At 34.6% G+C, this 13,797-nt stretch overlaps 1 long non-coding RNA gene across 1 annotated transcript; it reads left to right on the top strand.

Moving 5' to 3' along the window:
• Positions 1–834: 834 nt before the first annotated feature.
• Positions 835–5,450, top strand: LOC121065389. The gene is made up of 3 exons (XR_005817034.1): positions 835–921; positions 2,963–3,112; positions 5,307–5,450. It is a non-coding gene; the product is annotated as an uncharacterized LOC121065389 (long non-coding RNA).
• The last annotated feature ends 8,347 nt before the right edge of the window (positions 5,451–13,797 follow it).

Raw genomic sequence — 13,797 nt, 5'->3', positions numbered from 1 at the left:
TACAGTGGGAAAGGGACTTCTGCCCTATTTTGTTGTTTTCAGGGTGTCTCCTATACAAATCAGCTGTACCCTTTAGTTGCCAACCTGGTCCATCACTTCCTCACTTGATTGTAGGTTATCTTCTTCCTCCCCTGTAATTCCTAGCTTATTTAAGAGTTGAATAACTCTATGTAAGGTAATTTATTCAATCAATGATCTCTTTAATAAAAATTAGTGCACAATAAATGAGTAATCCAGGATCAACCATGCACACAGTACAATATCTATGGAATTTCATAAATGACAGATTCAGTAACCTGAATCTATAAATAGGATAAGAACCTATATTTATCCTTATTACTTGGTATATTTTGTTTCATTCAGTCTTTAGAAATTTTTATGTGTGCTGTTACAAAGACAGGTTGCCATTGTGTCTCTACCAGGCCATGAGAAACGTTGGAAACAATTGTAAACGCAGGGAAAAGCTCTTTTAAAAATATTGATGACTCAGTCTACTCACTCTTAGTTTCTGTTCTGAATCAGTTCTTTTTTTTTTTTTCTTTTTTTTCTTTTTTTTTTTTTTTTTTCTGCTGCTTTTGAAAGCATACATCCAAACCAGAAACACACATACAGTAAAGGTTTGAGTTTTCCCTATATCCACTCTGTATCATCCACTGAAAAGTTCTTGTCATGGCAAAGATATCTGCTGTCAGTATAGATGATCGATATGCACCTGAATTATATTCCAGAGACTGGTAAATAGAGATGATGATGATGATGATGATGATGATTATTATTATTATTATTATTAATTACTGTGGAGGACAAGAATATGAATCATTTCCCTTTCAGAACTTCTACCTTCTACTTGATTTAAGTAAGGGACCCATGTGGAAAATATTTCATCCAGAGACTGAATAGGACTCTCTTACGTAGACAAAGGTACTTGCTTATATGCTTGGATTTGGGCTTAAATATTTCAGCTTGAAACAGCTTGACCTTTCAGGACCTTCACTGGTCTCAGAAAAATCTTGAGAACAGTTGATCAAATCTGAAAACTGTTCATGCTTTAGAGACTACAATGGTCAAAAAGGATCCAGACAGACAGACTTTTGCATGGAACAAGACTCTTGCATTTGCAAGCTATTGTCAAAACCCTGAGATATTAATATATTTATGCTCTGTCAATTATCATTATTTAATTAATTGTCACAATCTTTATCAATTCCATTTACCAATAGAAATGAGGAAAGGATTCTGGCTTTGCTGTGCTTTTAGTCAAATTGAACAGATAATAAAAGCTACCCACGGCAGAATAGAAAGGAGGAATAATTTCTTAACAAGTCAGAGGCTGAATTAAACCTGAAAAGAGTATTTAAAAAAAAAAAAAAAAAGGTCACAGGGGTGTCTTCCTCTGACAGAAGAATCTGGGGGCAGAGGTATAACTTGGAAGCAGCTCTGATTGACCAGGTGGAGGAGCAGGAATATGACACTGTTAGTTTCTCTGTCAAAAAATCCTATAGGTGCGGGAAGCTCAAACCAAAATGTGAGAGGGATAAATCTGCCAAGGTAAGAAGCATTTCATTGTGCTTCCTCCAGCCTCACCTGGTTCTGCATTTGTCAGTCAGCCATGCAAGTATGACTCTCGGAGACTTTTTCTTATTAGTCCTGTCTTCCTCCCAGAGTTTTGGGAATACTTTTGTTACAGTGAAGGCTTTTCTTCCAGGAATCAAATAGGGGTAATGGCATATGTGCTTAGAGAAAGAGGAGAAAGAGTCCAAGAAAGTGGTAGGTCTAGAATGACTGTCCCCATGGTTATACCTTCACATCTTCCAGCAGTTTAGGAATTCACTGAACTGGAGACTGCATCTGGGCCAACGTTATTGCTTTAAATGTTGCAATCATTTTTTATTGCTTTAATCATTTATACATTAAAAGCCCAATGGGATCCTCAGAGCTAAGTCAAAGGATAGTAGCAATGCCTGCTCTTTTGTGGGGATGCAGCTGCCACAAGGAAGTATAGCTTGTACCTGAGTCCCCAACAGGAAAAAAAAAAAAAAAAAAAAAAAAAAGTAAACACTTTGAGGTAATATTCATCTGAAGGCATTTAAGGGTGAAAAAAAATGGCTTGTTTTGCTGTTTCACAGATACTTTGCCTGTTACAGGATATAACAAAATATTTAATGAGCATATAAAACAATAACAGGATACAACACATCGTTATAGGCGAAATATTTGGAACATAATGTGAAATTGCAGCAAATCCCATCCGTCCCCCAACTCACCCTGTTCTAGCCATCATCATAAAGATACTTACTCTACATAAAGGCAGTCAATTCTTGATCATGCGTAAGTACATTAGCAGCCTGCACAATAATACAGACCACATTTCTTCCCTAACACCACAGTCTGGAGAAAAGTCTACAGAAAGCCCATACTGCCTATACCAAGCTATGTCAAATTTCTAAAGAAACCAATTCACGAGATTTACCAATTCAAAAAAGATGTATTAAATATGTTTCTACAGATTAATTTAAATAAACATTGTATTAGCTACATCTTTCCTTTGTTAAAACTACCCTGTCCCGCTGTGACTCTAGATTGCTAAGAGTTGGCTCTACTCATGTGTTAAGAACAGTTTTTTTTTTTTAAACTCCTAGCTTTTCTCACCTACCAGGAAAGGGGAGTACAATTTCAAGATGAACTTGGTGGTCTAGTCCAAACTCTTTCTTATAGCTCAGAAATCTTACCAGTTAAGCTGTTTCTCTGTGCAGTACTAGAAGTGGAAAATTTAGAATGATCAAATTAAAGTTTTACTATGATTTGTTTCAAATGTATCTGAGTACGCCCTGCAACAAGATTGATATAGACAGATGGACTGATATATTTTTTGTATTTTTTATGACTACTTCTGTATTTTTTATGACAATTTATGACATAATTACAGGACTTGTAATTATCTCTTTATTCAATATCTCCAAAGCTATCACAGTTTGTATTCAGCACACAACAGGAAAATAGATGCAGTTCAAATTATTTGCATGGGTAAATCACAGAAGTGAGAGAGTTCTTCGAGTTCCAGAATCATCAGATAAAGTAGAACCACAAAAGCTGTAGATAACTGCTAGCAAAGGTAAGGAAAATTTTATTTATTAAGAATGACTTTTCAGTTGGAAAATGGCATACTTCAAAGAAAACATAGCTTAGGTCTATGAAGCCAGCAGTGACATGGAAAAATAATAACTGTAGCATAATTTGTACATTGGCTTTTCCAGGGACATGCAAATGGAAAGATCAAGCAATGTTGCATTTCTTGAATGACGTTTATTTTTTCCAGGTTTGGAATTCCTTACATCGGGACTTTGTGGATGCTGAAAGATTATAAGTACTCAAAAAAAAAAAAAAACACAGAAGAAAAAAAAATCAAGGAATGATTAAAAACAAAACACAGATCTTGGCTCAAGATGACCCCAAGCTAAAATTTCTAGGGAAGATACTCCTAAGGAAGTGTTAATTATCTTATTATAATATCCGGCCTAAGCACCTGCTATTAGATTCACTATGAGAGGCAGCACATTGGCTGAAGTAGACTTTTGCCTACTGTGTAAGACAATAATAGTATTTTTATGTGCTAATATGGTTAAAATATGTAGCTCTCAGGATACCAAACTGTGTCTGAGTAACTAAAACACAAATGAGATTTACATGAAATCAAAGTCCTTCTTTACTGGTAGCTGTAAGTTCAGCAGAATAACTTAGGAAAACTAAGTTGGCATAATACAGCTGCCTTAGAGCAAATGAGACCTTGGAGATCTAGTCATTAACAGACAATGGACTTTGGAGAGCTATTCAGTTCAATTTATAGTAGACACATACCTTTAGACAGTCAAATAGTTCACTAGATCACTTTGGCTTAAGTGGGGTGTCCATAACAAGAGTTGAATCTCATCCTTAATATTAAAAGTCCACCAGAGAGAAAACGTCTCCATTTAAAATTCTTCCTATTTATTAGACACATACATCGATAGATGTTTTACTAAAAAGTTTAAAAGATATGCTTTTTGGTAAGATATCTTCTATAGAGATTCCTAGCAAACAGAACTTTTTAAGGATCTGTTAAGAGGAAAAAAAAATAGAATCATCACTATGAGTACAATTTGATTTTGTTTTAGAAACTGGAGAAATGAAAATCTGAAAATATACGTGGAACAGAGTCAGTCAGACAGAGATTTCTTAGAGCTGAAAAAATAAGCTTGTCTAGGAAAAATCCAGGCACCGGTGCCCCTTTAGTTAAAACAGCAGTAAAATATTTCTCTAGAAGTTTGCTAATGGAATCTGAAAAGTGAAAGTCCTCTTTAGGTAAACACTGGATATCAATGGCAATGAATTAAGACAAATAATTTCCTTTTCTTCCTCACCTTTACTCACCTTTTAAAAATAAAATTGCCGGAGAAAAATATGTTGCAGCAATTTCTTGAGAATAATACCAAAACCGAATACCAGGAAGGAAGTGAATGCCTGTATCAAATATATATTCAAATGAACAGTTTCTACTCAACTATTTCAAAAGCTATTTACAAAATCTTTTTCTCTTTTACATAGAGAGAAATAATCAAACCTCAAACCTCCTTTTTTTTTTTTTTAACTGAGATGAAACTCTCTCTCTTACATTGGCATACATTGTCTCTTACATAAGAGGCATTAGGATAACTGAGGTGTAACTTAAATGATTTTATTTAATTCAGGAAAAAATGAGTGAGAGACCCAAATTTTCAGTTGTATTTATTGGATTTATGATAGAAAATTGGGGTCTTTCAGGTCTTTACTTTCAAATGAATTAATATTTTATGAAATCATTATTTGTAGTGAAGTTGCTGTAAAAATGCAAGAGGAGTTGTAGCGAAACGCTGGAACAAAAGTGATCAGCCAGACCAGTTATCAGTAGTACAGCTCCAAACCAGAATAAATATATATCTTTTTTTCAGTTTGGACTGGCACACTAAATACATTCCTTCAACCAGATAGGTTTCTTATGCAAGCACTCCTTCACAAATCTAGAACTTTAAATGATTTCCGTATAGAATTATAGAGCCATAACTGTACAGCTTTTCATATATAACTTAAATAAGGCAGTATTTTTCTATCTTAAATCTTAATCTAATTTGTTAAAAGAAAGAAGTGATCCCAGGAAAAAAAAAAAAAAGGGGGTGGGGTGGGGGTGGGGCAGAAATGACTGTCAATTAGAACAAAATTTGAACTTAACATCAAGTGCTGTAAAGTTATTTTGGAGCCTAGCCTCAAGTTCTTTTATCCTTATGTTCTAACAGAGTCTTGACCGTTTTCCAGAGGCATGAGATAACAGCTCCCCTAAGACTTTGGCTATCTCCCAGAATAAAGGAACAGAACTGTTCCTAATGATATTTGTCTGTGCCAACAGTCAGTATTGATTTTTTTTTTCAATAAATTTTCGAATGAGGATTTCAAGTAAAGCTATACTCATCCTTGAGAGTTCCTTGTTGTTCCAGCTGTGAATTTTGTCTAAAACTAACCCATGTGAGGTTAATGACAGCATCAGGATTACCTGCATGGTCAACTAAATGTTCTAAAACAAATGAAAATGAGTTCATGTATAGAAAAAAAAAAAAAAAAAAAAAGAAAAAAAAAAGTAATGGGTGGGGGGAGAGAATCTTCATAGAAATCTTCATAGAATCTTCATAGAAAACTAGAGTTTTCTAGTTATCTATATGTGCAAGCTATTGCTTGTATCTGGAAGGATACATGTGTTTGTAAATGCAATGCTAAAGTCACCAGTTAAAATCCAACAGTCCTATAATCTTTATAAGAATTTCTCTTGTAACCTCCATCCTGTTTGTTTTTTATTCCCTTACAATAACACACAAACACATATGCAACCTAAATTCTTCCTTTGTTCATTTCATATCAAAAAACTTTTTTCTATTTGAATATTCTTTGCTGTATTAGTAATAAATAAATAATAAATTTAATATTAAAAATTCTTACATTTTCTTCATTTGCTACATCCTTGCTTATCAGCCCTTTTATCTCTTCTATTCTGACTAACTCCTTGATTTGGGCTTTGGTTAGCAACCTTGTGTTCTCCTTATCTTTTAGCTCAGCTCAACTCCTGTGTGACTACAACAAATAATTTTTTGAAGTGAAGACAGAAGAGATATATTTTCTTTGCCTTGAAAATTTATAAACTTGTCAAAGATTTCTATCAAATTAGTCTCATACGAATTATTCCTAAAATTATTGCTGGCTAATCATCTCAATAAGATTATTAGGTTTTAGATTTTTACAAAGTCAGAATATGTAAGCATATTTTCGGTTTCTGTAGAAGACCTCTTAAAACTGTCCCATTCCACCCCCCTCACCCCACCTCCCCTCCATCTCAGCCAAATTTGAAAGAAACATCAAGGACTCAAAATTATGAAGTTTTATAGAAACTATTGCATGGTTAACCACAGTGGGATGGATATAGATGGGACAAATGCATTAAAAAAAACAGGCATTATTGGATCTGCTTCCCACAGAACAATCTGCTCTGCCCTTGGTAAAACACGTGCTAAATATCAAGAGTTAAAGCTCATGAGGCCTAATTATTTAATTGTAACATTTTTACTGTGCCGCTTCCATGCTTGGGGCAATGGCTGGGTTGAAAACCTTCACCATGAAGAAATCATAGAGCCTTTTCCACATCTAACTTTTCCTCAACCAAGCTAATTTTCAGATTATCCAAACAACGTGTTTACTCTCATTTGCCTTTTGAAATCAAGTAACTTATATTCAGACTAACTTTTAGGGCAGGTCTTTTTTTAGAAGGCTTTCATTCAATGAATTTGGATCAACTGTCAATCCCATCGTTAGGATTTTAATATATTATTACCCAATAAGTAATCCTAAAATTACTGACTGTAATGAAGGGAGGGTGCAAAGAAGACAAAGCCCTGTTATTTTCACTGGTGCCCAGTAGCAGGACAAGAAGCACTGGACTCAAACTGGAACACAAGTGGTTCCATCTAAACATCAGGAAGCACTTCTTTATGGGCGATGGAGTACTGGCACATGTTGTCCATAGAGGTTGTAGAGTATCCCTCCCTGGAGATCTTCAAAAGCTGCCTGGACATGGTGCTTGGCACACAGCTCTAGGTGCCCATGTTTACACAGGGGTTGGACCAGCTGGCCTCCAGAGGTGCCTTCTAACCTCAGCCATTCTGTGATTTTGTAAACGTTTATCTTGTCATATTTTGTTATGTATTGCTACAGCAAATTGCTTAGAAAAAATACCTATCATAATAGAACTTCATGTGTTTGAGAAAGGCTTTTCAAACTATAAACAATCATGTTTATGGATGTGGAAATAAATGTATCTGATTTGTTTCTTATGCTGAAGAGAATACATCTCTCATCTATTCCTTATATAGTTAGGGAACTCCAATTAAATCATATTATTTTATTTACATCTTCTCATTCAAACTTTCCATATCTTTTTTTTTCCTTTGAAAGAATGTAGATAGATTTCATAGTCTCTGATGAAATCTCAGTGCTATCTATTGCTCAAGAGTTTATTGTTGCTTTAAACTAACTTTAGAAAAAGTTGAGACTAAGAAAAGAGAAAAAGAAAAAAAAAAAAGACCCATGATCCAATTTAATCTGCAAGTGACATTTAAATAGGCAAAAAGCAAAGATATAATTTGATCAAGATTCAGAGATGATTTATTACTTTTCTTATGATAAAAGCCAAAGGCTTTCATCATGTATAAATGCTCTATTGTGCTGGTTGTTTTACATAGCATAATGAAATGTCAGGTCCCTTCACTCTTCTATATTAAGAATTTGTTAGAAGATAATGTAAGGGCCTTCCAAATTCTAACCCTCCATGCTAGCAACAAGCATCTTGAAACTGTATTGACTACTTTGGTTTTAAGACTCCTCTTATTAACAGACAAAGAGCCAACACCTAAAGGAAAAATAAAAAATAAAAAATAAAAATAATATATATATATATTTAAGTAGATATGGACAGAGGAAAGAACAACAAAAATGAAGTAATACCATACCAGTTTTAGTATGCAAGCCACTGGTATTCATCTTATCTCACTTCAGAGAGTTTAGACACCCACAACTGAACTAGAAAACTAAAGTTTTCTTTGTAGTAAAACACAAGAAATCAGCATGTACAGATTGATATCATGTAAGTCATTTCAGTAATTTCAATTCTAGAATGATACATATTGCAGCATAAAAGTTCCCATATTTTTTCAAAAAGCAAGCCTAAAGTGACTGAGATTAAGGTTATGTTAAAAGGCAAAGATGTGTATATTGTGTCTATAAACCATTTGCTGGGAGGATTTACCTGGATATTGCATCAAATGAATTTCATTTGGTTGTGTTATTTGTGAGAATCATTCTTCACACAAAGAGGCTCTGCCAGCAGGATATAAACATGTTAAAATAATAAATATATGCAACTTCAATGACAAAGCAATTATTTACTGGCTAACACAGAAATGATGGCTAGAATGTAATGAACTCCTAGCCTAAGCACTAGTTCAGCATCCCATTAAGTCATTTGAATAGTCTTTGCTCGCCAGACAGACATTGGTCAGGAACAGAAGTGGTGGCCTCTCCTGCTCAATAAAACAGCTTCTCCATGCTGCTGACTTCCACCAACTCTGTCAGCTCATTGTTTGTTTGTTTGTTTGTTTCGCTTTAGGATCACGTACCTTCCAATTTTGATGTTTTCACATCTCAAATTATGCAAAAAATAAACAATCCTGTCTCAAGGACCCTGCCTCTATCCATGATTTTACATTTGTAACCTCCTATGGCTCTGCTCTAGTGCCCTTCTTACAGCTTTCTCACTGCTTAGCAATTTCCTGTGAAGCCTAAGCCAAGGTTGCATAGCTGGGTCATATGAAATTTTGGCCTTGGATCCCTGAAGCACAGACAGACAAAGCCATGGAAAGCAGTGAAGCAACAGAGGGTTTACACAGAGAAGTATATGGAACATTTCTAAGAGAAATTTGAAAGGAAAAATAGAGAAGTTAGCAGATGTACCTGTGGTGTTCCTCTATTTGTACCGAATAGCTTGGGTGATAGCAAGAATAAGAAAATTTGAAAGTGTAATTTGTCTAGGATAAGAAGTGGTTTCTGACACAGCTTGATGTGGGATAAATCACTTATTAAAGAGGCTAAGACTAAGAAGTGAAGGTACAAAATATGTTTGACAATGAAGACCAAGAGTAGTTTGTATGATACATATTCTATATGATGGAGAAAACGGAATCACAGGAAAGAGACAAAGGAAAACATGACATGGTTAGAATATGACCTTTGCTGCAATATTTTGGAAGTAGGAGGGGTCAGTGGAAAGACTGGTCCAGTGGTAGAAATGTAAATGCAAATGAAGATGTAGATGGGAGGTTTTACCTAAAACAAACAAAAAAAAAAAACAAACAAAAAAACAAAACCTTAAGATGTCATGGAAAAAAGTCATCAGCATTTATAGAGAGAGCTTGCCACAAAGTGGGCCAACATACTGGGATTCACAGACAGTGAAGATGATATTTTTGTTTGAGTTACTGAGAAAGAAGAGTAAACAAGAGAAAAGATCAGTAAGAAGAATGACATCCAGATATTTCAATTCTGATTAGTTTAAACTGAGAGATGACATTAATGAGGAAATATTAAAATGACAGCCTGAAACCAAGCACTTCCCTTTAGGATTCCTTGAAATCATAATACTGATGTGTTAACAATAATTGCACCTCTACCCTTATCCAGGAAAATGTTTATGAGCCTGCCTAACCTCAGATATGTTCTTACATGTCCCATCTCATATCACTATTCTCAACAATCCAGAGTAACTTGTCATGTGATCCAGATCTGTGATTAAAAGTGTTTAAGGGAGCAATTCTTTGCTCATTCATATAGGATATGCAGGGAGGATTGTATCAGGCATAAGCAAAGAGAGACAGAGAGAGGGAATGGACAAAAAATGGGCTTCCAACCTAACAAAAAATTAATGTTCTCCATGTAGTAGTTCTGCAGTCTACCTTATTGGTGTCTGATTAGTATTCTTTTATCATGCTTTATGAGAAAGGCTAATGTAATTATACTTTGACCATATTAGCAGAAACAAAAACAAAAACAAAAAAAAGGAAGATGATAAGATTCAATTAAAAATTATGCTAATTTGATAGGATGGAAAATTACTTGTGTAGGCCACAAATATATTCCTAAGATATATCGGCCTTAAGAAAAGTTTTATGATGTTTATGAATATTTATTTTATATAAAGGTACAGATGAGGGAAAAGAAGTCTCTTGTAAACATTAATACCACTCTAGATTTATTATTGGGTTCAACAGAACCTACGCTAAAAATAAAACTCGTACTGAGAGTTTGTATATGTTTACTCTACCATGCCACAGAGATATTGGAGTTCATTATGGAAAAGCTGGCTTGCCTTTTAGTCTTAGGTGGCATAACTATCGACATGAACATGCCTTGTTTCTTGACAGCTATAATGAGTCCATGCTAGGCAAAGCGGCTGTAATACTTCTCTTTGCTTTGGCCTCTAGAGATTTAGCTTTTCCTTAAGTAATTTCCAAGCCCCATGTACATTTGCTTTGCTCATTGTTCTGCACACTTCAGAGGTTGTTTTTTTGTTGTTGTCTATTTGTTTTTGTTTTTGTTTTTCTTTTCTTTTTTTTTTTCTGTTGATAACTGAATGCATCTATGCCCACCGATGGCACAAGTCTTGACGACTTGATGCCTTGACGACTCTACCACAGAAGAGAGGTGATAACAGATAAATTTCTAAAATAACTAAAACTCAAAACCATGCATACTATAGACTACACCTTGAATAAAATTAAACAGCTTACTGCTAATGAGAAACAAGATAGCGTGAAAGATATCTCCATGACATTATTCTTTCAGTGTTCTGTAATTCAGACTTTACATAAAATTATTTTAAATGTGCTTTAATAGAAATTTTATTTCTATTAATTCATAGCTTATGCTTGGGTGTCAGCATGCCCTAAATATATAAGCTAAGATATATTTGAACTTTTTTTTTTAAAAAAAAATCTAAATTAGTTATTCAGGTTTTCCTTCTGAAGTCAAAACTTAACATTTAACAGTAACTTAACGCACTGTATTTCACTTCCATTTCTGGCAGTTAGAGCAAAAGCAGAGGAATTCTTCAAAACAGAAAGAGGAAGGTTGGTTCTTTTCCCCTGCCCAACAGTCTGGCTTTCATGCAGGACAAAGAGACTGTAGTTCCTTCTCTCGCTCAGAAAACTCAAAGACCTGTTGTAACAATATCTTATCAATCAAATGAAAGTGTAGAATGAGGATGGACTAGCAATTTCTCCTGTATGAGTTTTCCTACTTTGCTCGATATACCTAAGTATTAATAATAAAGAAAACAAAACAAAAATCAAACAAAGAAAAAGCTTCTCTATAGATTTTTGAAACACTTACTTGCAAACTAACCCTTGTTTGTAAAATACCTACAATTTTAATCTATTTATTTATTTATTTATTTATTTTGAATTCTTGTCTTCCAGAAAATCAATAGCATATGAATTGGACTGACTGGCATTTAAATCCATTCCAAAAGACCTGAAAGCCCAGAGGCTGCTTCCTGTTTCTGTGAGATCGTAGTTTAAAGATCATCTACGAATCAAAATGAGAAGAGACTTGAACTTAGATTTCCAGGAAAATGCTTTAATTTCTGGGCTACATTGCAAATTTTGGTTTATAAAACCTGACACTTCAAATTAAATTATTTGCAGAGTGCAAACAAATTTGGGCATAGTCTCTGGAGAAATAAAATGCTTTTAATCTATAAATAGATTAATCTATAAAATAATAATAATAAAAAAAAATCCAGTACTAGTTTAATTCTAGCTATCTGAAAGCTAGACTCTTAATATAAAGCTATCACCCTTTATGGCTACTGGAGAAAGATCCAAATTCAGAGGGCAATTTGTCCCATACAATTTGGAAATCTATTTTATAATATGGTGAATCAAAACCTTTAAGTGCTTATCATGTAGCACAGAACAGTTAATTAATCATGTGCCATGGTTTTGTCCGGGACAGAGTTAATTTTCTTTGTAGATACTCACACAATGTTGTGCTTTGGACTTTTGATGACAATAGTGGTGACAACACACCGATGTTTAGCTGTCATAGAGCAGTGCTCACTCAGAGCCAAGGACTGTTCAGCTCCTGGTGCTGCCCTGCCGGCGAGGTACTTGGGGGTGCACAAGGAGCTGAGAGAAGACACAGCCAGGAGCTGACCCAGACTGGCCAAAGGGATATAAGGACAAGCTGATAGATGAATGTCCTGCAAAGGATGGAAACACCCATCTACAAACCTGCCTTGAAATCTCAGAAGGATTGCATAACGCCAGGAGCCCTCCAGGCAATTTATTCTTGTGTTTTTTCCATGCTATCACCACCTATGACACTGCCAGGTATGATACTGAGAATATCAAGGGTGACTATTGATATCTGGAGATGAGCATGAAGTATCTGCAGTTTCTCTGAGTTGATTTGCACTCTTTCTGTATCACAGCCCCTGTGTTAGTAGGAGGAACAGCTCCACAAACATACAATTGTCTTAGTTTGGCAAATATTTTGTTTCAGTTTCTGGTTGATTCTTAAGGAAGTGTTGTTTCTGACAAACAGATGAATTCTGAATCACAATTGGTTGTTCTGATGGAGCTGTCAGGGGTGGCCATCATCCCAGATTTAGACAGCTCTTGAAGATCTAACTCCTGCACGCCAATCCAAAAAGTAAAATAAAACTTTATAAAATACTTGCTATTATTTTCCTCCAATGACTAAGTCTACATCTCTATTTGAAGGAAGAAAGGCAATGGACAGTCCAATTTCTACATGATCAACAGGATTAAAATTTGTCCACATGTTCTTTTGTATAAAATTAAATGTCAAATTGTGAAAAGGTTACCATATTTTATTCCTGTCAACATCATGCTCAATAGGAAGCATTTCACTCATTATTTGTGGATTGCTGCTTTACAATTATATCTTAATTGACTTGATCGCCAACTTGAACACTTAATATTACAGTATCATTAGCACATTTATTATTCAGCTAAATCATACAATTACAGCAATTAAATTGGTTGCCTTTGAAACACTTGGTTCACTGATCTTTAATTAGCCTTCTATGAACTGAATTACATGGAAAAAGGTGTTAAATGTTGCAATTGTCATGAAGGGGTTTATTTGCCCTATTATACAGCTGAGTTAGATAGATGTCATATGTATTACAACATGCCATCTCCTTGATACTTTCTGGTAACCTAGTGATTCAGAGACTACTTATTAGATAATATGGTAGGAAGCTTTGTTCTCTTTTAATCTTACTATAGGTTATGTATAAAAGGAGTATAAATATAACTAAGCATTTCAAATCCAGAGATTAACCTGCAGTATATTAAATTATATATATATATATTTTTTTCTGTCATCCATTTTTACAGAAGGGAAGATCTTGGTGACATGTTAACAGACTGTAAGTGTATCTTTGGTCCTTGCCTGCATCCTCCCAGCTGTTAGTTTTCATGTATACTATTCTCCAGCTTTATGAAATTAAGTTTCCAGTATGCTATACAAGAATTTTCAATTAAAATACATAGAAAGAACTACTTGGGACACTAGGAACCTTTCTTTTTCTATGAGCATGTCATCTCTGTGTTTTCTCTCAGTCAAAAGAGAAAATTCAAAGAATAGAAAACAAAATCAGGAACA

This window comes from Cygnus olor, chromosome 1, assembly GCF_009769625.2.
Source record: "Cygnus olor isolate bCygOlo1 chromosome 1, bCygOlo1.pri.v2, whole genome shotgun sequence".
In the NCBI taxonomy this organism is placed as follows: domain Eukaryota; kingdom Metazoa; phylum Chordata; class Aves; order Anseriformes; family Anatidae; genus Cygnus; species Cygnus olor.
Note: the sequence above shows the minus strand (reverse complement) of the source record. Positions and strands in the feature narration are given on the sequence as shown.